The sequence below is a fragment of the Anomaloglossus baeobatrachus genome, unplaced genomic scaffold, assembly GCF_048569485.1.
Source record: "Anomaloglossus baeobatrachus isolate aAnoBae1 unplaced genomic scaffold, aAnoBae1.hap1 Scaffold_476, whole genome shotgun sequence".
Classification (NCBI taxonomy): domain Eukaryota; kingdom Metazoa; phylum Chordata; class Amphibia; order Anura; family Aromobatidae; genus Anomaloglossus; species Anomaloglossus baeobatrachus.
In genome coordinates this window covers 166305-193713 of record NW_027444105.1, presented here as the reverse complement: position 1 = coordinate 193713, position 27409 = coordinate 166305, and the positions used below count along the sequence as shown (strand labels likewise).

Genomic DNA, 27409 nt, shown 5'->3' with positions numbered 1-27409 from the left:
CACACGCAGCAACATCGCTAATGCGGCCGGATGTGCGTCACAAATTCCGTGACCCCAACGACTCCGCATTAGCGATGTCGCAGCGTGTAAAGCCCCCTTTAGTGGGAGTGGTGTACAGGGTCTTAGCAGTAAAGAGTATTCCATATTTCTGCCAGATACCCACAGAGATATTGAAATCTGAAAAAAGAGACTTCTGCTCATTGAAGGTAAGAACTGCTCACATAGCGTTCAAATCCACAGCAAACGAGTGCTCTAGCACTGGCATCTCAGCAGGGATATTCCCCTACTACACATGTGTGTCTGGGTCGCTGTGACAGTTTACAGGACATAACTCAGGGCACCTAGACAGAAGGCAGAGGGACTACTTTCTATTTCTGGTGTAGAGCTTAGTACAATATATATATATATACTATTACATGTGACACATGTACCTTGTATTACCATTATTCGCTGTATATGAACCCCTTTTCTCCGGGCATTATTTGTCTATAGCATTTTTCACGAACCTGAGGCAACTGAGAACCCTTCAGTGAAGGAATTCCACTAACCCTCACAATACCAACCAGGGGCCTCCCTGCAGTAACTCAGGTAGTTGTACCCATTCTCTTTCCGCATTCTATGTGTTCTTCTTCTTTCTTCTTTTTTTTCTTTTTTCTTCTTTTTATTTCTATCATGTAGTTCAGGGGTTTATAGATATATGTCCTGCATCTCATATTTCCTTTAGTGGTGCTTCTTACCCATTCTCATATCATTTACCCTAGTATTTCATGATCCTGAGGCGACTGAGAACCCTTTAATAAAGGAATCCTTTTTCACTTGAATTGTCAAGTGATACTTACCAGTGACTATCACGTAATGTTACAGGTAGTTGCATTTTCTTCCTCTTCTTTCTCTCCTTTCTTCTTTGTCACACGGTCCATTGTGTTATAGCCCACGTGTCATGATAACACTTGTACCATCTTTTCATTTAGATTCCACCTACAATTATTTACCGATTCCAGTTCTGAAATAGGCTTTCATCATCTAATCACTAGAATTCTCAAGTGCATAAGGTACTGAGACATATACATGTTCACACCATTATAAAGAACAAAGTATAAACATTGAGGTTTTTCTCACACCCATGTTCCTGTGTTCTTTGATATGATATGTGTTCATTTCCTTCACTATATAGGATTGCAAGTTTTCCATTTGTACCTTAATGGCAATGACGCTATACAATTGAACACATATCATCCTGTTATCCATATAGGTGTGTATTTACCTGCTTGACTATTTTTGGTTGTTTGATCCAGAATGTTTCTCCAGATAGGTCATGTGGAAATTTTCTTTCCTCAGTACAAATGTTTTCACTATGGCTTTGGAAAAATTTTTTGTATGTGCATCATGGTCATTTGACCCATTGTACTCTCAAGTAGCAATATATTGTACTGTTATGTTGTACTATGTACTAATTACGTGTTTATATGGTTTTGTAACCCTTTATGATCTTAGATAACTTTATCCTTGATAAAGACCTAAAAACAAGGTCGAAACGTTGGATGAATTATCCTTTTGCACAAATAAAGAATTTTCAGCATTCCAAGAGTTCTTTTCTTACGTTATTGATCACTATAGTGTGCCAGAGCTATTTCTATTGAATTGACTCTTATTTTTTCTGAGCACCTGCTATATACACAGTGAGCCAGACATATTCAAGTTTCATTCAGAAGGCAGAGGGAAGCCTTAGCAGCTGAGCCTATATCTTGGCTTGTGAGCATTAGAACAGGCCGGCGATTACAGGGTAACATGAAAAATGTCCAGCTTGCATTATGACTAGAACATGACAATATCCTTTTAAGTACTAACCTATGATGCGTTCCTAAGCAGTTGATGTTATATGTTCTACATTTCATTTTCTGCATACTTTACAAGTAGTAGAATTTGCTTTGATATAGGCAACTGGATTTTCACAATGAAAAGGCAAAGGATAACGCCCGAAAAAGACGCCATACATTATGTCAGTGCCATCACTGACAAACCTGGATTGACCATGAAATACATCAATCCCCTTAAAGGTGAGTTAAAACAAGTTTTAACTAAATTGCCTTAATATTGTCATGCATTAGAATGACTGTCTTAGGTAATGATAAATATTTTCTACAGGAAGAGGAGTGTTTGCTGAAACTGAAATCGAAAAAGGGAGTTTTGTTGCAGAATATCGAGGCGAGCTCACGTATGCACTTACGATGGTAGACAACTACTCGAGATTTATGGTTGTGGTACAAGTCAAAGATCTAATGGCCCATACTGCAGCGAAGGTCTTCCAAGCACACTTATGCAGACCTCATGGCTACTCAGAGAGAGTCCTCACAGATCAAGGCACTGCCTTTGAAGCGGAAATCTTCAAGGACTTCTGCAGCTTTTACCGATGCAGGAAGATGCGCACTACACCCTACCATGCTCAAACCAATGGTTATCAACCTGCTCAGGACTTTACCCCATATTCCAGATGTGGCCTTACAAGTGATTTATAGAGGGTTAACAATACGTTGGGATCACCGGATCTAATCTCCCTTTTTATACACCCTAAAATCTTGTTTGCTTTAGAATAAACAATAACATCATAAAGGTATAGCAGTACCGTTTCAAAGTTTCGGTGTCCCAAGCAGCATTCCATCAGCCTCTGGAAGGTTCCTGGCAAATTGCACAGCTCGAAGGGCATGCTTTTGAACTCGCAGAGACCCATCGGGGTGGCAAAGGCGGTCTTCTCCCGGTCTGCCTCAGCAACGGACACTTGCCAATAGCGACTAGTGAGATCAAGGGTAGAAAAATAATTTGCAGTTCTCAATGCAGCTAGCTATTCCTCAATACAGGGGAGTGGTGCTGTCCTTCTTCTTTAACAGGACCAACGGAGCTGCCCAGAGGCTACAACTGTCACGGATAACCCCAGCCTCCTTCATGTTGCTCAACATGTCCTTGGTACACTGGTAATGTGCAGGTAGTTTTGGCTTATATCTCTCTTTGATGGGTGGGTGTGCACTTGTGGGGATGTAGTGTTTGACCCCTTTTATTCTTCAAAAGTCTAGCGGATGTTTGCTGAAGACTTGCTCGTATTCTTGCACTAGCCTGTAGACCCCCTTCTTGTGATGTGAAGGTGTGGAGTCAGTGCCTACGTGTAATTCCTTACACCACTCCTCTGGCTGACTTGGTGAGCTGTCACTGAATGGGTGGGCTGAAGCAATGGTGGATGCTGCTGTTTGGATAGCATGTGTATCTACTGAGAACAGCTTATCAATGGTGGCAAATCGGAGCAGCTTAATCTCTTGCTCTCCGCAGTTCAACACTCTCATGGGCACTCTTCCCTTCCATATTAATGAATAAAACTATGATGTAAATAGCATATAGATACCCCACAAATGCAGATAAAAGTAGGTTATGGGAAAAGGGGGAAGAGAGAAACAGGAAAATAGTGGAATAAAGTATACCTTCCAGGTGGGAGAGGAAATGGCAGCACAGCCAGTGGAGGTGAAGCAAGGGGAGCCTGCAACTAAAGAGTTGAGAGCGTTATCACATGGTGACTGAGCCTGATTGTAACGGGAGCATAGAGGTGCCGATCCTGTCTTACCTGCGTTGGTGTAGAAGTGGGTGTCCTGTGGTGGAGTCAGCTGTGTGCAGTGGTGGCCGTGGGTTCTTTTATGTGCGACCGTAGTAATAGCTGCGCCCACTTCCTGTATGGGAGTGGAATGCAGTGAGGCTAATGGAACGCACGCCTGCGCATTTGTGTTTAACGTCGCGCATGTGCAGAACGGAGAAAAGGCTGCGCTCACTTCCTAATGAAAGGGAGTGAGACGCAGCTGGGAAGGGAAGGGAAAAGATTAGGGTTTGGGGATGATGAAAGGGCTTTCTACGGGCAAGGATGGCAAAGGGTGGCAGTGACGGAAAGTCAGGCAGCCTGTCCTGTCCTGTCCTGTCCGTCCGTCTTTTTGTATCATGAATTGGAAAGACTGCAAGGGGGAGGGGAGGTGCTTGGAGGAGGAGGAGTTATTCAGATTAATTGCAGTGGGCGGCGGCTGAAAAAAGCATCATTCTTCTTGTTTTTGCTCTGCAAAACAGCCTTTTCAAGGGTTGGCTTGGGTGACAAAATGTCTTCTGTAGGCGTGGGTTTGTCTCCCTCTCCCTAAGATCTGTCCGGTATAGGCCAGGGTGCCACTCAAGGCCGTAACCAATTCGGGTTATAGCTTATCGGCCTTTTGGCTAAGATCAAGTGTAGTTTCGGAGGACGCTACCTTGGTCGGTACTGGAAGGTGCCTGGGATTGCACGTCTGCCGGCCTTGAGGAAGTGTGTGCGCCTTCTGGTGACACATAGCCCTCTTGTGCCTGGACGGTTCCCAGGCAACGGGAGGCGATCACCTTTGTTATTTTGAAGTCCTACTGATAAACAGAAAAAAAAAAAAATTAAATCTGTTCTTATCAGTTTAATATCTGATACGTCCCCTCTCTGGGGACCATATATTAAATGGATTTTTAGAACAAGGAGATGGAAAAAATCTTGCTCTGTCCACTCCACGCATTGACCTGGTATTGCAGTACCTCCAGGACCGGTGCACCCCTTCTTAACCCAGTTTCCAAAAGCAGAACTCAATTCACCTGATTCAAATGAGCCCCATTAGTGAATTGAAAGAAAGCAAAAACTTTATATGCACCTCAATTTGGCCAATTCACTTTTCACACTTTCACCCTTTTTTTTATCTTTCACACCTTTTACTTGCTTTATTGATGCAAAAGCTGTGCCAAATAGCAAACTCATCTCCACTCAACTTGACCAACTCTGCTATGTCCCGTGCAGTATCTTATTCTCAGTCTTATCTAGATCATTTGCAATTGAATAGAATAGATCCCTTTTGGACACATTGGATTCAGCTGCTGCAGTGACTGCAGGTGTTAGAAGATGCAGACTTGGCATCAGGTGCTGTCTATCAGATTCCACTCCAATTAAAGCTTCCATTGTTTTTCGGTGTTTTCTTTGAGCAATGATGATGTCTTTAGTGATCTGTTGGCTCCCTCTCCTGGAGGAAGAGTTTGCTTGCTCTTGGACTTTCAAAAAGAGAGGTCATGATAGACATTTAGCTTCTGAGCCCAATTGGGGACAGTCATGGGTGATGAATGTTTTGCAACCTGCTGCGAAGCCTGATACCGCAATATAAGGAACGTCAAATACTAAGAATGGGCGGCCTATGAAAGAATTAGTACTTTCATTAAGCATACTTAAACGGCTAATTGGGAATAGACAAACTGTAAAAAGCCCTCTGAGAAAGCCCCTCTCTAACCTTTGTTAGTAAGCTTTTCTGTAGTCTGCCTGTTGATGTATTTTCCGTTTGAACAGTGCACAACATGAAGTGACGGAACACTGGCTTGTCACAATGTCCCCCGCTGACATCACAATAGCGCTGCTGCCTAGAAAGCCAGCTGCGCAGCAGAAGTTGCTCTTTGGGTGGGATGGTGGGCTAATGTATCTATTCCTGCTTGGTGTGAGTTTGACATGATCTAGAGCAACGAGTTCCAGCGGCTAGCGGTTGATTATTGGCTGTAATGGGGCTTTCTGGCTGGTGCCAGCCTTTCTTCTTAGCACACAGGAACCACAATCCCTACACCATGCTTCGATGGATTCTCTCATCCCAGCCCAGTAAAACTACATATTTCACACAGTTATAAGCAGCCCATGGGCATTCACCTGGATTAAAACCCATAACAGCTCATAGACCAAACAATCAATCTACCACTGGACCAAAGACAGGAAGCTAAATCCACTGCCTGCGGTAACTAACTTAATCCTATAGTCTACTCACACAACAAACCCAAGAGAAAGGAAAAAAACATGGCTTCGATTATCCATCCAATGAAAACGCATAACCATTGTGAGCCATTGGACAATGCAATTGCACACATGGTGACATGGTGCACGGCCCAATGAATCAAGTCTGTACTTCATATTCACGGTTTAAGCCCTTGGGTTCTAATGTGTCCAGAGTACATATCCAGAAAGATTCCCTTTCTTTGTGCTAAGCACAAGTCAACAATACGTTGTAAGCAGATTCTATTACCAGTCCCACACCATTTTGTGACGCATAATCGCACAGTGGCCCAATTAAGATTCCAAGTCATCGAACATGTCCCAGCCATACGCAGAGGAGGCGATAGAATTAGGAAGCTCAAAGAAAGGGAATCTTTCTGGATATATACTCTGGGCACGTTGGAACCCAAGGGCTTAAACCATGAATATGAAGAACCGACTTGATTCATTGGGCCGTGCACATTTTTTCTAACGCCCGGTTCTTTTTCGTGTTCACACTATATATGGTTCCACTATGTATGGAGTTCCATTCTTCCTTGTTTTTTATTTGTCATGTTTGTCTGATTACCTTGTCTAACAGTTTTTTCTCCCCTTTCTTTACCTTCCAGGTTCCCATAGTCACGTGAAATATCCCTGTTGCACTTGATTACGGCTCACTATTCACTATAGGATGTCTTATATCTAACATCACACTCTCACCCATCAGCACTCTATAGGTTTGTATAAGGTATGCGCTTACACATCCGGTCCTCCATAGGTATTTCCACTTATGTAGCACTATCCCTATGATCACTCATAACTCATACCCTTGTAGTCAATTACAGCCTCCTCTCTCCCCTCTCCCCTTCTCCCTTTCCATCTATAATTTTGCCAGTACAATATTAGTTTACATTAGGCACACACTCACATATTCCTTTCCTTAGTGACTTATTGTAATTCACATTCGCATACAATTCTCTATGCCTGCCCCATTACTACATTCATACCTACTTGACCCTATCCTGATACCCCTTGTCTCACCTTGTTGGTCCCTACACCTGTTATCATCTCCTTTCCTGTGTCTGTCTTGTCACACAACACATTTTAGCATATCCCTTGTGCTCCTTATTACCTGTCCTGCCTATAAGAATTATGTCCATTATGTCCATGCATGGCCCAATGAATCAAGTCTGTACTTCATATTCATGGTTTAAGCCTTTGGGTTCCAATGTGCTCAGAGTATATATCCAGAAAGATTCCCTTTCTTTGAGCTTCCTAATTCTATTGCCTCCTCTGCGTATGGCTTGGACATGTTCGATGACTTGGAATCTTAATTGGATCACTGTGTGATTATGCGTCACAAAATGGTGTGGGACTGGTAATAGAATCTGCTTACAATGTATTGTTGACTTGTGTTTAGCTCAAAGAAAGAGAATCTTTCTGGATATGTACTCTGGGCACATTAGAACCCAAGGGCTTAAACCGTGAATATGAAGTAAAGACTTGATTCATTGGGCCGTGCACCATGTCACCATGTGTCCAATTGCATTGTCCAATGGCTCACAATGGTTATGCGTTTTCATTGGATGGATAATCGAAGCCATGTTTTTTTCCTTTCTGTTGGGTTTGTTGTGTGAGTAGCCTATAGGATTAAGTTGGTTACCGCAGGCAGTGGATTTAACTTCCTGTCTTTGGTCCAGTGGTAGATGGATTGTCTGGTCTATGAGCTGTTATTGGTTTGAATGCAGGTGAATGCCCATGGGCTGCTTATGACTGTGTAAAATATGTAGTTTTACTGGGCTGGGATGAGAGAATCCATTGAAGCATGGTGTAGGGATTGTGGTTCCTGTGTGCTAAGAAGAGAGGCTGGCACCAGCCAGAAAGCCCCATTGCAGCCAATAATCACTTAATAACTTTTTCAACTTGTCATCATATGGGAGGCCTTCCATTCCTTGTAGTAGTCTAGTTGCCCACCTTTGAACTGACTCTAACTTCTGAATGTCCTTTTTAAAATGTGGAGCCCAAAACTGGTTCCCATATTCCAGATGTAGCCTTACAAGTGATTTATAGAGGTGTAACAATACGTTGGGATCACGGGATCTAATCTCCCTTTTTATACACCCTAAAATCTTGTCCCAAGCAGCATTCCATCAGCCTCTGGAAGGTTCCTGGCGCATTGCACAGCTCGAAGGGCATGCTTTTGAACTCGCAGAGACCCATAGGGGTGGCGAAGGCGGTCTTCTCCCGGTCTGCCTCAGCAACGGACACTTGCCAATAGTGACTAGTGAGATCAAGGGTAGAAAAATAATTTGCAGTTCTCAATGCAGCTAGCGATTCCTCAATACGGGGAGTGGTGCCGTCCTTCTTTTTTAACAGGATCAACAGAGCTGCCCAAAGGCTACAACTGTCACGGATAACCCCAGCCGCCTTCATGTTGCTCAACATGTCCTTGGTACACTGGCAATGTGAAGGTGGTATTGGCTTATAGCTCTCTTTGATGGGTGGGTGTGCACCTGTGGGGATGTGGTGTTGGACCCCTTTTATTCCCCCAAAATCTAGCGGGCTTCCCACCGGTAACCCGCTCCCCAGCTTGGATGGATGCTGAGGGAGCCCCTTTTGCCCGCAGGCTCTGGCCCTGGGAACTGTAGCCTTGGCGGTGACTGTGCTTCCCTCTACGGTGTGAGCTGTTGCCTTCAATCGGGTCTTGACTGCTGGGAAACCCTGGAGGTTCCTGTCGCTAACGGATTTGACCGGTTTTACGGCGACTCCTAGACTGGTCGGGGTCCGTAGGCCCTGCCGGATGGTGCTGGCTTCTCTTCACTCCCCGATCTGGTACCGGCGGGCCACCGCCCATCCCCGGTCCGTACGGTTCACTCCAATCAGCCTCTCCTGCAGAAGGTCACCACCGTCTGCCAACCTTGCTGAGTGCCCGGGCCACACACCCGGACACGGTCAGTCTCCTCTCCTCTTCACTTCTCTAACTCCAAAACTGATCTCTAATCTGACTCCTTTTCCCGCCTCCAGGACTGTGAACTCCTCGGTGGGTGGGATCAACCGCCTGGCCCACCCCCTGGTGTGGACATCAGCCCCTGGAGGAAGGCAACTAGGATTTGTGTTTAGCTTCGGTGTGCCTAGCCGGAGTGTAGAGTGTGTTGGTGTAGTACCTGTGACGACCTGGCTTGTCCAGGGCGCCACATTCCCCTATAGTAAAATGCAGACCGTCCGCGGGCTGCCCGTCCATCACCGGTTTTATTTTCACAACTGAAAAAGAATAAAACGGTAAAACATGTAAAAGCATCATAAACATTTTACAACGGTACAGCTTCCGCTCTTCTCCCACCCAAACAACCTGGCCCTGATGCTGCCCCTAAGAAGCGGGCAGCACCCCTTGACCCCAGTCCAGCACCAAGTTGCCCGAGCGGGTTCTGTCTCTTTCAGGGGGCCCACGTCCAAGGGGACCCCTGAACCCCCGGAGGATCGCCACTGGTTACGGTAGTGGCGGGCCTAGGCCATCCCTTTCCTCCAGGCCCATCCTCCCAAATCAGCCTCTCCGGAGGCGGTAACGGTGTCAAGCCAACAAACATTTTTATTTACATTGCACTAAGTTTGTGGTTGCCCTGCAAGTTCTTGGGCTTGTCCGTAAGCAGTTCCTTACGCAATGGTTGCACAGTCCCTACGGGGACAACAGTTGCCGGCAACGGCCGGTTTAATCACGGTTCAATCAGGTAAACTTCTTTGGTTGATCATCTTTACTTATCATTTAAAACTTTCAAACTGGTACACTCAACACATAAAGCCCCCCCCTTTTAAAGAGTAGTTTCCCTGTACCTAAGTGGGGGTCTACCTAGGTTGGGGCGAGTGGACCTTCGGGGTCCGGTGTCAGTGGTGACAGGCAGTGGGGCAGAGGGAACAGTCAGTTCCTCCTCCCTGCTATCATGTGGGGCAGGCGGAGGCGTAGGGGAGCTGGGTACAGGTACATCCCTGGGCACTGGCTCGCGGTTAACCGTTTCCATCATTTCTTCATCCACGGGTTGTGGGAACAGTATCACTGGAAGGATCACCGCACCGTTCTGTGTAGGCCAGTCTGCTGGAAAATCACCCATCATGGTGTGGATTACCTCTTTTTCCTTCTCCACTGGACTGGGAACTGGAGCCTCATCCGCTACTCTCAATGCTGGTGGGCACTTCTTCAGGTGGTCTCGGGAAACCGTGGCCAAAGTCCCCCCCTGGTCACGGCTGATCTGGTAGGCCTTCCCATTCTCCCATCCTGTGGGCTGGACTACATACGGGGTTTTTTCCCATTGATCATCCAGCTTGTGGGCCCTCCCGCTTCAGCACTACATCCCCAGGTTGGAAGGAACCGGCAGGCGCCTTCTTGTTGAAGCACTGCTCCTGTTGTCCCCGACTCCGGCACAAGTTCTTTTCAACATACTCCTGGACCTGTCGGTACTGTGTCCTCCGCCGAGTGTCCCATTCAGTTGTCGACAGGAGTGCTTCTGAAGCTTCCAAGCCCATTTCCAGATCCACTGGTAGCCGGCCGGGACGAGCTCTCATCAGGTATGCTGGAGTGCATTTCGTAGAGCTGGAAGGGATGTTGTTGTACATATCGACCAGGTCAGGTAGCTTCTCCAGCCACAGGTTCCGCTCTTCCAGTGGTAACGTCTTGAGGAGGCCCAGGACCAAGTGGTTCATCTTTTCACAAATGCCATTGGTTTGGGCGTGGTAAGGCGTGGTCCGGATTTTCTTGCAGCCGTACAACTGGCAGAATTCCTGGAATACCTCTGCTTCAAAGGCCGGACCCTGGTCGGTAAGCACCCTCTCCGGGTACCAATGCGGTCAACAGAAATAAGCCTGGAAAGCCTTAGCAGCGGTGCGGCCAGTTAAGTCCTTAACTGGGACAACCACCAGGAACCTCGAGTAGTGGTCTACGATGGTCAGAGCGTAGGTGTACCCACTTCGGCTGGGGGTGAGCTTTACATGGTCAAGGGCAACCAGCTCCAGCGGTTGGTGTGTAATGATCGGGTGTAGGGGTGCCTTCTGGCTGGCCTCGTCCTTCCTTCTCAATGCGCAAGGGCCACATTCTCGGCACCAGGCCTCCACAGATTCCCGCATTCCACTCCAATAGAACCGCTCTCTTAACAACATCTCTAGCTTCTTCCACCCGAAGTGCACTGCACCATCATGGTATGCTTGCAGGACGGTGGGTACGTTAGCCTGGGGAATCACCAGCTGGCGGATCTTCTCGTGAGTCTTTGGATTAATCAGCTCGCGATACAACTTCCCCTGGTGTAGGTATAGCCGGTTCCGTTCTTGCCACAGACGTTGGGCTTCGGCAGGGGCAGCAGGGTCTATCCCAGCAGAACCCTGTTCCACTAGAGTCTTGACCAGGCGGACAGCAGGTGCCTGGTCCTGAGCTTCCTGCCAGTCCTGTCGGGGCAGCGGATCCAGGTTCACCCGTTGTTGGTAGACGTGCACCTTCTCAGTGAATGGCCGGTGAAATGCAGGCAACTCGATCTCTTCGAGGTCATCATCCTCTGGCCCCTCTTCCGACAGGTGGGGCATCCGGGAGAGTGCATTGGCATTGACGTTGGTACGGCCGGCCCGGTACTTGATGGTGAAATCGTAGTTGGCTAACCTGGTCACCCACCGCTGCTCCAACGCGCCCAGCTTGGCCGTATCTAGATGGGTCAGCAGGTTATTGTCTGTGTACGCGGTGAACTTGGCTGCTGCCAGGTAATGGCGGAACCGCTCGGTGATAGCCCACACCAGTGCCAAGAGCTCAAGCTTGAAGGAGATGTAGTTCTCAGGGTTCCTCTCAGTCGGTCGGAGTTTTCGGCTAGCATAAGCTATTACCTTTTCCCTTCTGTCTTGGACCTGGGATAGAACAGCCCCCAAGCCCACATTGCTGGCGTCGGTGTAGAGGATGAATGGGCGGCTGTAGTCAGGGTACGCTAGGATTTCCTCTCCGGTCAGGGCTGTTCTCAGCTGGCGGAAGGATTCCTCATGCTTTTCTTCCCACACCAATGGGGCTACTAGGGATCTACCACCCTTGGTCTGTCCTACGAGGAGGTCTTGCATGGGGGCAGCCATCTTTGTGTACCCCTTAATGAAGCGACGGTAATATCCCACCAGGCCCAGAAACTGCCTCACTTCCCTCACTGTGGTCGGTCTCGGCCAGTCTTGGATGGCGGTGATCTTCTCGGGGTTGGGGGCGACACCTTCCGCACCAACCACATGTCCTAGGTACTGCACTCTGGGTTTCAGCAGATGACACTTTGAGGGCTTCAACTTCATCCCATACTTGGCAAGGGACGCGAACACCTCGGCTAGGTGCTCCAGGTGGGCTTCATACGTCTGTGAGTACACAATCACATCATTCAAGTACAGCAAAATGGTCCCATAGGCAGTCTTCTCTCGGTCTTCCGGTGCCACGGCCACCTGCCAGTACCCGCTGGTGAGGTCAAGGGTGGAGAAGTAGTTAGCGGTTCTCAGCGAGGCCAGGGACTCTTTGATGCGGGGCAGAGGGTAAGCATCCTTATGCGTTATCTGGTTAATCTTCCGGTAATCCACACACATCCGCATGGTGCCATCCTTCTTCTTAACCAGCACCAACGGAGCGGCCCAGGGACTACAGCTGTCCCTAATAACCCCTGCCTCCTTCATGTTCCTCAACATGTCTTTGGCGCATTGGTAGTGCGCAGGGGGAATAGGCCTGTATCTCTCTTTAATAGGGGAGTGTGTACCGGTAGGGATGTGGTGTTGAACCCCTTTAATCTGCCCAAAATCTAGAGGGTGCTTGCTAAAAACCCGCTCATACTCCTGTACCACCCGGTATACCCCTTCCTTGTGGTTTGAAATTGGTTGAAGGATTTCACCAGCACAAAACTCCAGGCATTTTGTTCTTTAAAATAAAACTTCCTTTATTTTCTTATCATTAAAAAGTCCATGCTATGGTGGTCAAGCCCATGTCAGAGAGGACGCGTTTCGAACATCCAGTTCTTATTCAGTCTCTAAACCATCTAGTCACAGAACTGTTTAAAAAGGGCTGAACCCAAACATGTGATCAAATGCAAGGAGAGAGCAAGACAATTACAAAAACATTAACCCCTTGAGTTATATCACTCCATATAATGCTTATAACACTTATATATATATACAAAGTTTTTTTAGTTTTTTAGCCAGATTAATATGCAAACATCAATTCATTTCTTTTATTTAAACCTTTCGGAAATCTAGTGCCCATTAAAAACATCCATTTTATTTCTCTCTGAAAGAGGATATCTTTCAAATTTCCACCCCTTCTAGGTAGTTGAATTTTTTCAATGGCATTAACTTTCATGCCTGTTAAATTACCTGCATGTGCGTCGCGAAAATGTTGAGACGCTCCTGATAATTTTCTGGTGGTGGCATTATTAACATCATAAATGTGTTCAGATATCCTCTTTCTGAGAGAACGACAAGTGCTGCCTATATATTGTAACTGGCAAATAGTACACGATATTAAATAAACCACATGGTCTGAACTGCAGTTTATGAGTGACATTATTTTATACGTTTTTTTATCTGTAAATGAAGAAAATTCTTTCACATTTGACATATAACCGCATAGTCCACACGATCTGTGGCCACATTTGAAAGAGCCTGTGCTGGGTAACCAATTGCCAGTGTTTTTTTTAGTGGAACCGCACCTATTCATATGATCACTAGGTGATAACATGGATCCCAATGTAATGTTCCTTTTTGAAACAAATTTAACTCCATTTTTTAAAATTTTGTGTAATGTGTCATCTGTAGATAAAATGGGTAAATATTTTTTAATAATTTTAATTACATCATAATAATTTTTACTGTATGTTGTTGAAAAAACAACTGACAATTCTTTCTGGGGATTATCTCTGGTTTTATTCATGTCCAAATATTGTGACCTACTCACTTTGATTGCCTTGGTTTTGGCTTTCTGGAGATTTGTCATTTTATACCCTCTTGCCAAAAACCTTTTTTCAATAGTGCTGCATTCTGCCTCAAAACCATTTTGGGTGTTGCAACATCTCCTAGCACGGACATATTCACCTGTAGGGATGTTATTTATAACATGCTTTGGATGGCAACTTCCCGCATGTAATAATGAGTTGCCTGATATGGGTTTTCTATAAAGACTGCAATTAATTTCTCCATTGTCACTCTTCCCATGGAATTGTATATCCAAAAAATTAATTTTTGATACATCATGAAAAAAAGTGAAAAAGAGATTATGGGCATTATTATTAATATATGATATGAAATCCTCAATTTTTTTGTTTGGATTTTGCCATACAATAAGTACATCATCTATAAATCTCAGATATAATACTATATCCGAGAAAAAAGGATTGCACTGATTAAAAATATATTGTTCTTCCCACCAAAACATAAATATGCCTGCTAGAGAGGGGGAAAACCGTGCGCCCATTGAACATCCCTGTAACTGAATATATCCTTTATTTAAAAAGGTAAAATAGTTGTTTTTGAGTAAAAACTCAGTTACGTCAATCAAATAGTCCTGTAATTCAAGTGAGTAGTCAGAATATTTTTTGAGCAAATCTTTCAACGCTAAAATGGCAAGAGAATGTGGAATGGATGTATACAGTGATTGCACATCACAAGTTAACCAACTAAAATTATCTTGCCATTTCATCTGAGAAATAATATTCAACACGTGTTTGCTATCCAGGACATAGCCAGGAGACATTTTAGGAAGAAATTGAAGGTGGTTATCCAACCACTCTGCCAGATGTTCAGTATAAGAATCTATACCTGAGACAATCGGTCTCATTTTTGGGGGAAATTGGTTTTTATGTGACTTGGGTAAGGCATGTAATAATGGTATTAAACAATAAGATGGATTAAGATAATCTCTCAATTTTTCATCAATTAAACCCAAATGTAAGCCTTCTTCTAGAATTTTTTCCAAGGATTTTTTTATATCTGCAGAGGGGTCATGATCGACTCTCCTGTAGGTATCACAATCCTGTAACATAGTCAATACCTCCCTTTCATAAAGTCCAGTATCCAAAACTACGACTGCCCCCCCCTTGTCAGAATTTTTTATTATGATGTTAGAGTTTTTTTGCAAGGAAATAATCGCATCCTTCTCAGTCTTAGACAAATTTTGAACCATTGGTTCTTGTAAATGAGAAAGAGCAGTTAATTCCTTTTCTACTATGTTCTGGAAATCAGTCATTTGATCACACCTCGAAGGTATGGGATAAAAACTGGGATTAGGAACATTAAAGTGGGAAACCACACAATGTGGATTGGGTCCGGCACCACTATCACTTGACAAATCATGCAAATCTTGTAAAGCCATTTGTTCTTTAAATGACATAGGAGAGAAAAAAATGTCAGCTGATGCATTTGAAACATTAGGAACATTAACCTCATTTTCATCGTGAAAGAAGTGTTTTTTTACTGTTAATTTTCGGATAAACTTATTAACATCTAGTATTGTTTTAAAAAGATCAAACCTCTTGTTGGGAACAAAATTTAAACCCCTTTTCAAAACACTAATTTCACTGCTGTTTAAAATGCATGCCGACATATTTATAACAGAAAAATTATTATTATCAATATTCATTTCCTTTTCCCCCTCGTGAAATGATTGTGTTGGTACACATGACTTTCTATGTTTGCGGCCGCTCCTCCTTGTTTTTTTCGATTTTTTTGAAAAAACGGCTGATTTTTCAAGTTTTTTGACACACTTGAAGAAGTGGATGGGGTGTCAAAATTATTATCGGACGTGTCAGTATTATAGTCTGTAGAGTCCACATCAGTCGTTTCAAAGTCCGTAGGCGGAGATGAGTGGCCGGAACATCCCGCCCACCTCCTTCCTTCCTCATAGCGGCTGGGAGGCAGGTAAGGAGAGGTTCCTCGTTTCTGCGGTGTCACACGGAGCGATGTGTGCTGCCGCAGGAGCGACGAACTACATCGTTACTGCTGCAGTAACGATAATCGAGAATGGAGACCCATGTCACCGATGAGCGATTTTGCACGTTTTTGCAGCGATGCAAAATCGCTCATCGGTGTCACACGCAGCAACATCGCTAATGCGGCCGGATGTGCGTCACAAATTCCGTGACCCCAACGACTCCGCATTAGCGATGTCGCAGCGTGTAAAGCCCCCTTTAGTGGGAGTGGTGTACAGGGTCTTAGCAGTAAAGAGTATTCCATATTTCTGCCAGATACCCACAGAGATATTGAAATCTGAAAAAAGAGACTTCTGCTCATTGAAGGTAAGAACTGCTCACATAGCGTTCAAATCCACAGCAAACGAGTGCTCTAGCACTGGCATCTCAGCAGGGATATTCCCCTACTACACATGTGTGTCTGGGTCGCTGTGACAGTTTACAGGACATAACTCAGGGCACCTAGACAGAAGGCAGAGGGACTACTTTCTATTTCTGGTGTAGAGCTTAGTACAATATATATATATATACTATTACATGTGACACATGTACCTTGTATTACCATTATTCGCTGTATATGAACCCCTTTTCTCCGGGCATTATTTGTCTATAGCATTTTTCACGAACCTGAGGCAACTGAGAACCCTTCAGTGAAGGAATTCCACTAACCCTCACAATACCAACCAGGGGCCTCCCTGCAGTAACTCAGGTAGTTGTACCCATTCTCTTTCCGCATTCTATGTGTTCTTCTTCTTTCTTCTTTTTTTTCTTTTTTCTTCTTTTTATTTCTATCATGTAGTTCAGGGGTTTATAGATATATGTCCTGCATCTCATATTTCCTTTAGTGGTGCTTCTTACCCATTCTCATATCATTTACCCTAGTATTTCATGATCCTGAGGCGACTGAGAACCCTTTAATAAAGGAATCCTTTTTCACTTGAATTGTCAAGTGATACTTACCAGTGACTATCACGTAATGTTACAGGTAGTTGCATTTTCTTCCTCTTCTTTCTCTCCTTTCTTCTTTGTCACACGGTCCATTGTGTTATAGCCCACGTGTCATGATAACACTTGTACCATCTTTTCATTTAGATTCCACCTACAATTATTTACCGATTCCAGTTCTGAAATAGGCTTTCATGATCTACTCACTAGAATTCTCAAGTGCATAAGGTACTGAGACATATACATGTTCACACCATTATAAAGAACAAACATTGAGGTTTTTCTCACACCCATGTTCCTGTGTTCTTTGATATGATATGTGTTCATTTCCTTCACTATATAGGATTGCAAGTTTTCCATTTGTACCTTAATGGCAATGACGCTATACAATTGAACACATATCATCCTGTTATCCATATAGGTGTGTATTTACCTGCTTGACTATTTTTGGTTGTTTGATCCAGAATGTTTCTCCAGATAGGTCATGTGGAAATTTTCTTTCCTCAGTACAAATGTTTTCACTATGGCTTTGGAAAAAATTTTTGTATGTGCATCATGGTCATTTGACCCATTGTACTCTCAAGTAGCAATATATTGTACTGTTATGTTGTACTATGTACTAATTACGTGTTTATATGGTTTTGTAACCCTTTATGATCTTAGATAACTTTATCCTTGATAAAGACCTAAAAACAAGGTCGAAACGTTGGATGAATTATCCTTTTGCACAAATAAAGAATTTTCAGCATTCCAAGAGTTCTTTTCTTACGTTATTGATCACTATAGTGTGCCAGAGCTATTTCTATTGAATTGACTCTTATTTTTTCTGAGCACCTGCTATATACACAGTGACCCAGACATATTCAAGTTTCATTCAGAAGGCAGAGGGAAGCCTTAGCAGCTGAGCCTATATCTTGGCTTGTGAGCATTAGAACAGGCCGGCGATTACAGGGTAACATGAAAAATGTCCAGCTTGCATTATGACTAGAACATGACAATATCCTTTTAAGTACTAACCTATGATGCGTTCCTAAGCAGTTGATGTTATATGTTCTACATTTCATTTTCTGCATACTTTACAAGTAGTAGAATTTGCTTTGATATAGGCAACTGGATTTTCACAATGAAAAGGCAAAGGATAACGCCCGAAAAAGACGCCATACATTATGTCAGTGCCATCACTGACAAACCTGGATTGACCATGAAATACATCAATCCCCTTAAAGGTGAGTTAAAACAAGTTTTAACTAAATTGCCTTAATATTGTCATGCATTAGAATGACTGTCTTAGGTAATGATAAATATTTTCTACAGGAAGAGGAGTGTTTGCTGAAACTGAAATCGAAAAAGGGAGTTTTGTTGCAGAATATCGAGGCGAGCTCACGTATGCACTTACGATGGTAGACAACTACTCGAGATTTATGGTTGTGGTACAAGTCAAAGATCTAATGGCCCATACTGCAGCGAAGGTCTTCCAAGCACACTTATGCAGACCTCATGGCTACTCAGAGAGAGTCCTCACAGATCAAGGCACAGCCTTTGAAGCGGAAATCTTCAAGGACTTCTGCAGCTTTTACCGATGCAGGAAGATGCGCACTACACCCTACCATGCTCAAACCAATGGTTATCAACCTGCTCAGGACTTTACCCCATATTCCAGATGTGGCCTTACAAGTGATTTATAGAGGGGTAACAATACGTTGGGATCACCGGATCTAATCTCCCTTTTTATACACCCTAAAATCTTGTTTGCTTTAGAATAAACAATAACATCATAAAGGTATAGCAGTACCGTTTCAAAGTTTCGGTGTCCCAAGCAGCATTCCATCAGCCTCTGGAAGGTTCCTGGCAAATTGCACAGCTCGAAGGGCATGCTTTTGAACTCGCAGAGACCCATCGGGGTGGCAAAGGCGGTCTTCTCCCGGTCTGCCTCAGCAACGGACACTTGCCAATAGCGACTAGTGAGATCAAGGGTAGAAAAATAATTTGCAGTTCTCAATGCAGCTAGCTATTCCTCAATACAGGGGAGTGGTGCTGTCCTTCTTCTTTAACAGGACCAACGGAGCTGCCCAGAGGCTACAACTGTCACGGATAACCCCAGCCTCCTTCATGTTGCTCAACATGTCCTTGGTACACTGGTAATGTGCAGGTAGTTTTGGCTTATATCTCTCTTTGATGGGTGGGTGTGCACTTGTGGGGATGTAGTGTTTGACCCCTTTTATTCTTCAAAAGTCTAGCGGATGTTTGCTGAAGACTTGCTCGTATTCTTGCACTAGCCTGTAGACCCCCTTCTTGTGATGTGAAGGTGTGGAGTCAGTGCCTACGTGTAATTCCTTACACCACTCCTCTGGCTGACTTGGTGAGCTGTCACTGAATGGGTGGGCTGAAGCAATGGTGGATGCTGCTGTTTGGATAGCATGTGTATCTACTGAGAACAGCTTATCAATGGTGGCAAATCGGAGCAGCTTAATCTCTTGCTCTCCGCAGTTCAACACTCTCATGGGCACTCTTCCCTTCCATATTAATGAATAAAACTATGATGTAAATAGCATATAGATACCCCACAAATGCAGATAAAAGTAGGTTATGGGAAAAGGGGGAAGAGAGAAACAGGAAAATAGTGGAATAAAGTATACCTTCCAGGTGGGAGAGGAAATGGCAGCACAGCCAGTGGAGGTGAAGCAAGGGGAGCCTGCAACTAAAGAGTTGAGAGCGTTATCACATGGTGACTGAGCCTGATTGTAACGGGAGCATAGAGGTGCCGATCCTGTCTTACCTGCGTTGGTGTAGAAGTGGGTGTCCTGTGGTGGAGTCAGCTATGTGCAGTGGTGGCCGTGGGTTCTTTTATGTGCGACCGTAGTAATAGCTGCGCCCACTTCCTGTATGGGAGTGGAATGCAGTGAGGGTAATGGAACGCACGCCTGCGCATTTGTGTTTAACGTCGCGCATGTGCAGAACGGAGAAAAGGCTGCGCTCACTTCCTAATGAAAGGGAGTGAGACGCATCTGGGAAGGGAAGGGAAAAGATTAGGGTTTGGGGATGATGAAAGGGCTTTCTACGGGCAAGGATGGCAAAGGGTGGCAGTGACGGAAAGTCAGGCAGCCTGTCCTGTCCTGTCCTGTCCGTCCGTCTTTTTGTATCATGAATTGGAAAGACTGCAAGGGGGAGGGGAGGTGCTTGTGTCCAAAAGGAGGAGTTATTCAGATTCATTGCAGTGGGCGGCGGCTGCAAAAAGCACCATTCTTCTTGTTTTTGCTCTGCAAAACAGCCTTTTCAAGGGTTGGCTTGGGTGACAAAATGTCTTCTGTAGGCGTGGGTTTGTCTCCCTCTCCCTAATATGTGTCCGGTATAGGCCAGGGTGCCACTCAAGGCCGTAACCAATTCGGGTTATAGCTTCTCGGCCTTTTGGCTAAGATCAAGTGTAGTTTCGGAGGACGCTACCTTGGTCGGTACTGGAAGGTGCCTGGGATTGCACGTCTGCCGGCCTTGAGGAAGTGTGTGCGCCTTCTGGTGACACATAGCCCTCTTGTGCCTGGACGGTTCCCAGGCAACGGGAGGCGATCACCTTTGTTATTTTGAAGTCCTACTGATAAACAGAAAAAAAAAAAAATTAAATCTGTTCTTATCAGTTTAATATCTGATACGTCCCCTCTCTGGGGACCATATATTAAATGGATTTTTAGAACAAGGAGATGGAAAAAATCTTGCTCTGTCCACTCCACGCATTGACCTGGTATTGCAGTACCTCCAGGACCGGTGCACCCCTTCTTAACCCAGTTTCCAAAAGCAGAACTCAATTCACCTGATTCAAATGAGCCCCATTAGTGAATTGAAAGAAAGCAAAAACTTTATATGCACCTCAATTTGGCCAATTCACTTTTCACACTTTCACCCTTTTTTTTATCTTTCACACCTTTTACTTGCTTTATTGATGCAAAAAGCTGTGCCAAATAGCAAACTCATCTCCACTCAACTTGACCAACTCTGCTATGTCCCGTGCAGTATCTTATTCTCAGTCTTATCTAGATCATTTGCAATTGAATAGAATAGATCCCTTTTGGCTGCTTATGACTGTGTAAAATATGTAGTTTTACTGGGCTGGGATGAGAGAATCCATTGAAGCATGGTGTAGGGATTGTGGTTCCTGTGTGCTAAGAAGAGAGGCTGGCACCAGCCAGAAAGCCCCATTGCAGCCAATAATCACTTAATAACTTTTTCAACTTGTCATCATATGGGAGGCCTTCCATTCCTTGTAGTAGTCTAGTTGCCCACCTTTGAACTGACTCTAACTTCTGAATGTCCTTTTTAAAATGTGGAGCCCAAAACTGGTTCCCATATTCCAGATGTAGCCTTACAAGTGATTTATAGAGGTGTAACAATACGTTGGGATCACGGGATCTAATCTCCCTTTTTATACACCCTAAAATCTTGTCCCAAGCAGCATTCCATCAGCCTCTGGAAGGTTCCTGGCGCATTGCACAGCTCGAAGGGCATGCTTTTGAACTCGCAGAGACCCATAGGGGTCTGCCTCAGCAACGGACACTTGCCAATAGTGACTAGTGAGATCAAGGGTAGAAAAATAATTTGCAGTTCTCAATGCAGCTAGCGATTCCTCAATACGGGGAGTGGTGCCGTCCTTCTTTTTTAACAGGATCAACAGAGCTGCCCAAAGGCTACAACTGTCACGGATAACCCCAGCCGCCTTCATGTTGCTCAACATGTCCTTGGTACACTGGCAATGTGAAGGTGGTATTGGCTTATAGCTCTCTTTGATGGGTGGGTGTGCACCTGTGGGGATGTGGTGTTGGACCCCTTTTATTCCCCCAAAATCTAGCGGGCTTCCCACCGGTAACCCGCTCCCCAGCTTGGATGGATGCTGAGGGAGCCCCTTTTGCCCGCAGGCTCTGGCCCTGGGAACTGTAGCCTTGGCGGTGACTGTGCTTCCCTCTACGGTGTGAGCTGTTGCCTTCAATCGGGTCTTGACTGCTGGGAAACCCTGGAGGTTCCTGTCGCTAACGGATTTGACCGGTTTTACGGCGACTCCTAGCCTGGTCGGGGTCCGTAGGCCCTGCCGGATGGTGCTGGCTTCTCTTCACTCCCCGATCTGGTACCGGCGGGCCACTGCCCATCCCCGGTCCGTACGGTTCACTCCAATCAGCCTCTCCTGCAGAAGGTCACCACCGTCTGCCAACCTTGCTGAGTGCCCGGGCCACACACCCGGACACGGTCAGTCTCCTCTCCTCTTCACTTCTCTAACTCCAAAACTGATCTCTAATCTGACTCCTTTTCCCGCCTCCAGGACTGTGAACTCCTCGGTGGGTGGGATCAACCGCCTGGCCCACCCCCTGGTGTGGACATCAGCCCCTGGAGGAAGGCAACTAGGATTTGTGTTTAGCTTCGGTGTGCCTAGCCGGAGTGTAGAGTGTGTTGGTGTAGTACCTGTGACGACCTGGCTTGTCCAGGGCGCCACATTCCCCTATAGTAAAATGCAGACCGTCCGCGGGCTGCCCGTCCATCACCGGTTTTATTTTCACAACTGAAAAAGAATAAAACGGTAAAACATGTAAAAGCATCATAAACATTTTACAACGGTACAGCTTCCGCTCTTCTCCCACCCAAACAACCTGGCCCTGATGCTGCCCCTAAGAAGCGGGCAGCACCCCTTGACCCCAGTCCAGCACCAAGTTGCCCGAGCGGGTTCTGTCTCTTTCAGGGGGCCCACGTCCAAGGGGACCCCTGAACCCCCGGAGGATCGCCACCGGTTACGGTAGTGGCGGGCCTAGGCCATCCCTTTCCTCCAGGCCCATCCTCCCAAATCAGCCTCTCCGGAGGCGGTAACGGTGTCAAGCCAACAAACATTTTTATTTACATTGCACTAAGTTTGTGGTTGCCCTGCAAGTTCTCGGGCTTGTCCGTAAGCAGTTCCTTACGCAATGGTTGCACAGTCCCTACGGGGACAACAGTTGCCGGCAACGGCCGGTTTAATCACGGTTCAATCAGGTAAACTTCTTTGGTTGATCATCTTTACTTATCATTTAAAACTTTCAAACTGGTACACTCAACACATAAAGCCCCCCCCTTTTAAAGAGTAGTTTCCCTGTACCTAAGTGGGGGTCTACCTAGGTTGGGGCGAGTGGACCTTCGGGGTCCGGTGTCAGTGGTGACAGGCAGTGGGGCAGAGGGAACAGTCAGTTCCTCCTCCCTGCTATCATGTGGGGCAGGCGGAGGCGTAGGGGAGCTGGGTACAGGTACATCCCTGGGCACTGGCTCGCGGTTAACCGTTTCCATCATTTCTTCATCCACGGGTTGTGGGAACAGTATCACTGGAAGGATCACCGCACCGTTCTGTGTAGGCCAGTCTGCTGGAAAATCACCCATCATGGTGTGGATTACCTCTTTTTCCTTCTCCACTGGACTGGGAACTGGAGCCTCATCCGCTACTCTCAATGCTGGTGGGCACTTCTTCAGGTGGTCTCGGGAAACCGTGGCCAAAGTCCCCCCCTGGTCACGGCTGATCTGGTAGGCCTTCCCATTCTCCCATCCTGTGGGCTGGACTACATACGGGGTTTTTTCCCATTGATCATCCAGCTTGTGGGCCCTTCTTTTCCGCTTCAGCACTACATCCCCAGGTTGGAAGGAACCGGCAGGCGCCTTCTTGTTGAAGCACTGCTCCTGTTGTCCCCGACTCCGGCACAAGTTCTTTTCAACATACTCCTGGACCTGTCGGTACTGTGTCCTCCGCCGAGTGTCCCATTCAGCTGTCGACAGGAGTGCTTCTGAAGCTTCCAAGCCCATTTCCAGATCCACTGGTAGCCAGCCGGGACGAGCTCTCATCAGGTATGCTGGAGTGCATTTCGTAGAGCTGGAAGGGATGTTGTTGTACATATCGACCAGGTCAGGTAGCTTCTCCAGCCACAGGTTCCGCTCTTCCAGTGGTAACGTCTTGAGGAGGCCCAGGACCAAGTGGTTCATCTTTTCACAAATGCCATTGGTTTGGGCGTGGTAAGGCGTGGTCCGGATTTTCTTGCAGCCGTACAACTGGCAGAATTCCTGGAATACCTCTGCTTCAAAGGCCGGACCCTGGTCGGTAAGCACCCTCTCCGGGTACCAATGCGGTCAACAGAAATAAGCCTGGAAAGCCTTAGCAGCGGTGCGGCCGGTTAAGTCCTTAACTGGGACAACCACCAGGAACCTCGAGTAGTGGTCTACGATGGTCAGAGCGTAGGTGTACCCACTTCGGCTGGGGGTGAGCTTTACATGGTCAAGGGCAACCAGCTCCAGCGGTTGGTGTGTAATGATCGGGTGTAGGGGTGCCTTCTGGCTGGCCTCGTCCTTCCTTCTCAATGCGCAAGGGCCACATTCTCGGCACCAGGCCTCCACAGATTCCCACATTCCACTCCAATAGAACCGCTCTCTTAACAACATCTCTAGCTTCTTCCACCCGAAGTGCACTGCACCATCATGGTATGCTTGCAGGACGGTGGGCACGTTAGCCTGGGGAATCACCAGCTGGCGGATCTTCTCGTGAGTCTTTGGATTAATCAGCTCGCGATACAACTTCCCCTGGTGTAGGTATAGCCGGGTCCGTTCTTGCCACAGACGTTGGGCTTCGGCAGGGGCAGCAGGGTCTATCCCAGCAGAACCCTGTTCCACTAGAGTCTTGACCAGGCGGACAGCAGGTGCCTGGTCCTGAGCTTCCTGCCAGTCCTGTCGGGGCAGCGGATCCAGGTTCACCCGTTGTTGGTAGACGTGCACCTTCTCAGTGAATGGCCGGTGAAATGCAGGCAACTCGATCTCTTCGAGGTCATCATCCTCTGGCCCCTCTTCCGACAGGTGGGGCATCCGGGAGAGTGCATTGGCATTGACGTTGGTACGGCCGGCCCGGTACTTGATGGTGAAATCGTAGTTGGCTACCCTGGTCACCCACCGCTGCTCCAACGCGCCCAGCTTGGCCGTATCTAGATGGGTCAGCAGGTTATTGTCTGTGTACGCGGTGAACTTGGCTGCTGCCAGGTAATGGCGGAACCGCTCGGTGATAGCCCACACCAGTGCCAAGAGCTCAAGCTTGAAGGAGATGTAGTTCTCAGGGTTCCTCTCAGTCGGTCGGAGTTTTCGGCTAGCATAAGCTATTACCTTTTCCCTTCTGTCTTGGACCTGGGATAGAACAGCCCCCAAGCCCACATTGCTGGCGTCGGTGTAGAGGATGAATGGGCGGCTGTAGTCAGGGTACGCTAGGATTTCCTCTCCGGTCAGGGCTGTTCTCAGCTGGCGGAAGGATTCCTCATGCTTTTCTTCCCACACCAATGGGGCTACTAGGGATCTACCACCCTTGGTCTGTCCTACGAGGAGGTCTTGCATGGGGGCAGCCATCTTTGTGTACCCCTTAATGAAGCGACGGTAATATCCCACCAGGCCCAGAAACTGCCTCACTTCCCTCACTGTGGTCGGTCTCGGCCAGTCTTGGATGGCGGTGATCTTCTCGGGGTTGGGGGCGACACCTTCCGCACCAACCACATGTCCTAGGTACTGCACTCTGGGTTTCAGCAGATGACACTTTGAGGGCTTCAACTTCATCCCATACTTGGCAAGGGACGCGAACACCTCGGCTAGGTGCTCCAGGTGGGCTTCATACGTCTGTGAGTACACAATCACATCATCCAAGTACAGCAAAACGGTCCCATAGGCAGTCTTCTCTCGGTCTTCCGGTGCCACGGCCACCTGCCAGTACCCGCTGGTGAGGTCAAGGGTGGAGAAGTAGTTAGCGGTTCTCAGCGAGGCCAGGGACTCTTTGATGCGGGGCAGAGGGTAAGCATCCTTATGCGTTATCTGGTTAATCTTCCGGTAATCCACACACATCCGCATGGTGCCATCCTTCTTCTTAACCAGCACCAACGGAGCGGCCCAGGGACTACAGCTGTCCCTAATAACCCCTGCCTCCTTCATGTTCCTCAACATGTCTTTGGCGCATTGGTAGTGCGCAGGGGGAATAGGCCTGTATCTCTCTTTAATAGGGGAGTGTGTACCGGTAGGGATGTGGTGTTGAACCCCTTTAATCTGCCCAAAATCTAGAGGGTGCTTGCTAAAAACCCGCTCATACTCCTGTACCACCCGGTATACCCCTTCCTTGTGGTGTATGGGGGTATCATCAGTGCCGACATGTAGCTCTCGATACCACTCGCCTAACTCCCCCAGGGATGAGTGGGAACCGGCAGCAGGCGGTGTGACTGGGGGAACGGCTTCATGGATCGTGTGGGGATCTAGAGTGAGCAATTTGGCAAGGGTAGCGTACCGGGTGGTGCATGAATGCACACATATTGGTTTTATAATCTTATTGTATTACTTTATATTCTTATTTCACTTGTGCATATCTCCACCATAATCCTGGCTAAGAAATATAGCTTTTTTTGGGGTACACAGGTAGTAAGGTCTTCTTTCTATTTCTTTAGGGGTGATATAGCCTGGTGGAACTCTAGACCTCTAACATTATATATGCACCCTTTTTCTTTATGGTTCTTGGACACCTTATAACATTCTTCCATACATATATATCTTTCTCATAAATTATAAATAATTAGGCATTTTTATATATTTTATTTACATTTTCATAAATAACTTTTTACAAAGCATGGGGGACATTCTCACATACATATAATTTTCATGTACGCATTCTGAAAATTTACGCATAAACCGTACACACTCCTTTTTGTAACAATTTCTATAACTCATTCGCTGAACTCTAATCCCGGATATTCATTCTTACACCGAATTTCCTGTTATAACACAATATTCATGATTTTTATTCAATTTATTTTTATTTTTTAGGTTTATTAGTAGTGATGAGCGAGTACTAAAAAGCTCGGGTGCTCGAAGCTCGGGCCGAGCCTCCCAAGATACTCGTGTACTCGGCCCGAGCACCGAGCCCAATGTTATCCTATGGGAGACCCGAGTATTTTTGTGAAATGACCACCGGCAGCATGTAGAAACCCTAAAAATGGCACAAAAGTCTCCGAAGAGTGCTCAAATGACATGGCAACAGCATGGGGAAGACCCCTTGAAGCATTTATCACTCAAAAGTCACAGCTGTGAATAATTTTGTCCGCGTTTTACGCCATTTTTACGGACTCACCAGAAAACCTTCCAAAATGACACCAAAATGATTTTTCATAGCGGAAATGTTAAGGGCACATACCCAATAGTGAGATAGAGCTAATGTATGTTACTTTTTGAGATCAATACATGAAAGATTTTACGTAAAACATTGTGTGGCACTCCGATGTCCCTGAGAAGAGACGTACATAAAGGCCTCTGAGTCTAATGTGCCCATTTTGAGGAACTGAGTCTTTGTAGTATTTTCCTTTGCCAGGGCAGTCCAAAATTGTGAGGTTCACCAATGCCCCTGCATACAGACGTGCATGATGGCCTGTAAACCTGAAGTGCCCATTGTAAGGAAGTGGGTCTATTGTAGTATAGCCCTTAGGCAGGGCAGCCAAAAATTGGGAGGCTCCACGTTGTCCCTGGATAGAGACGTGCATGAGGGCCTCAAAACATTAAGTGTCCAGTGTCAGGAAGTGGGTGTATTATAGTATAGCCCTTAGGCAGGGCAGCCAAAAATTGGGAGGCTCCACGTTGTCCCTGGATAGAGACGTGCATGAGGGCCTGTAAACCTGAAGTGCCCATTGGAAGGAAGTGGGTCTTTTGTAGTATAGCCCTT

The 27409-nt window shown here is 46.3% G+C and overlaps 2 pseudogenes; both read left to right on the top strand.

The window, feature by feature from the left end:
- The first annotated feature begins 4387 nt into the window (after nt 1-4387).
- LOC142281586 (U2 spliceosomal RNA) lies at nt 4388-4594 on the top strand (annotated as a pseudogene).
- A 15664-nt stretch (nt 4595-20258) lies between these two features.
- LOC142281585 (U2 spliceosomal RNA) lies at nt 20259-20465 on the top strand (annotated as a pseudogene).
- Nucleotides 20466-27409: the final 6944 nt, after the last annotated feature.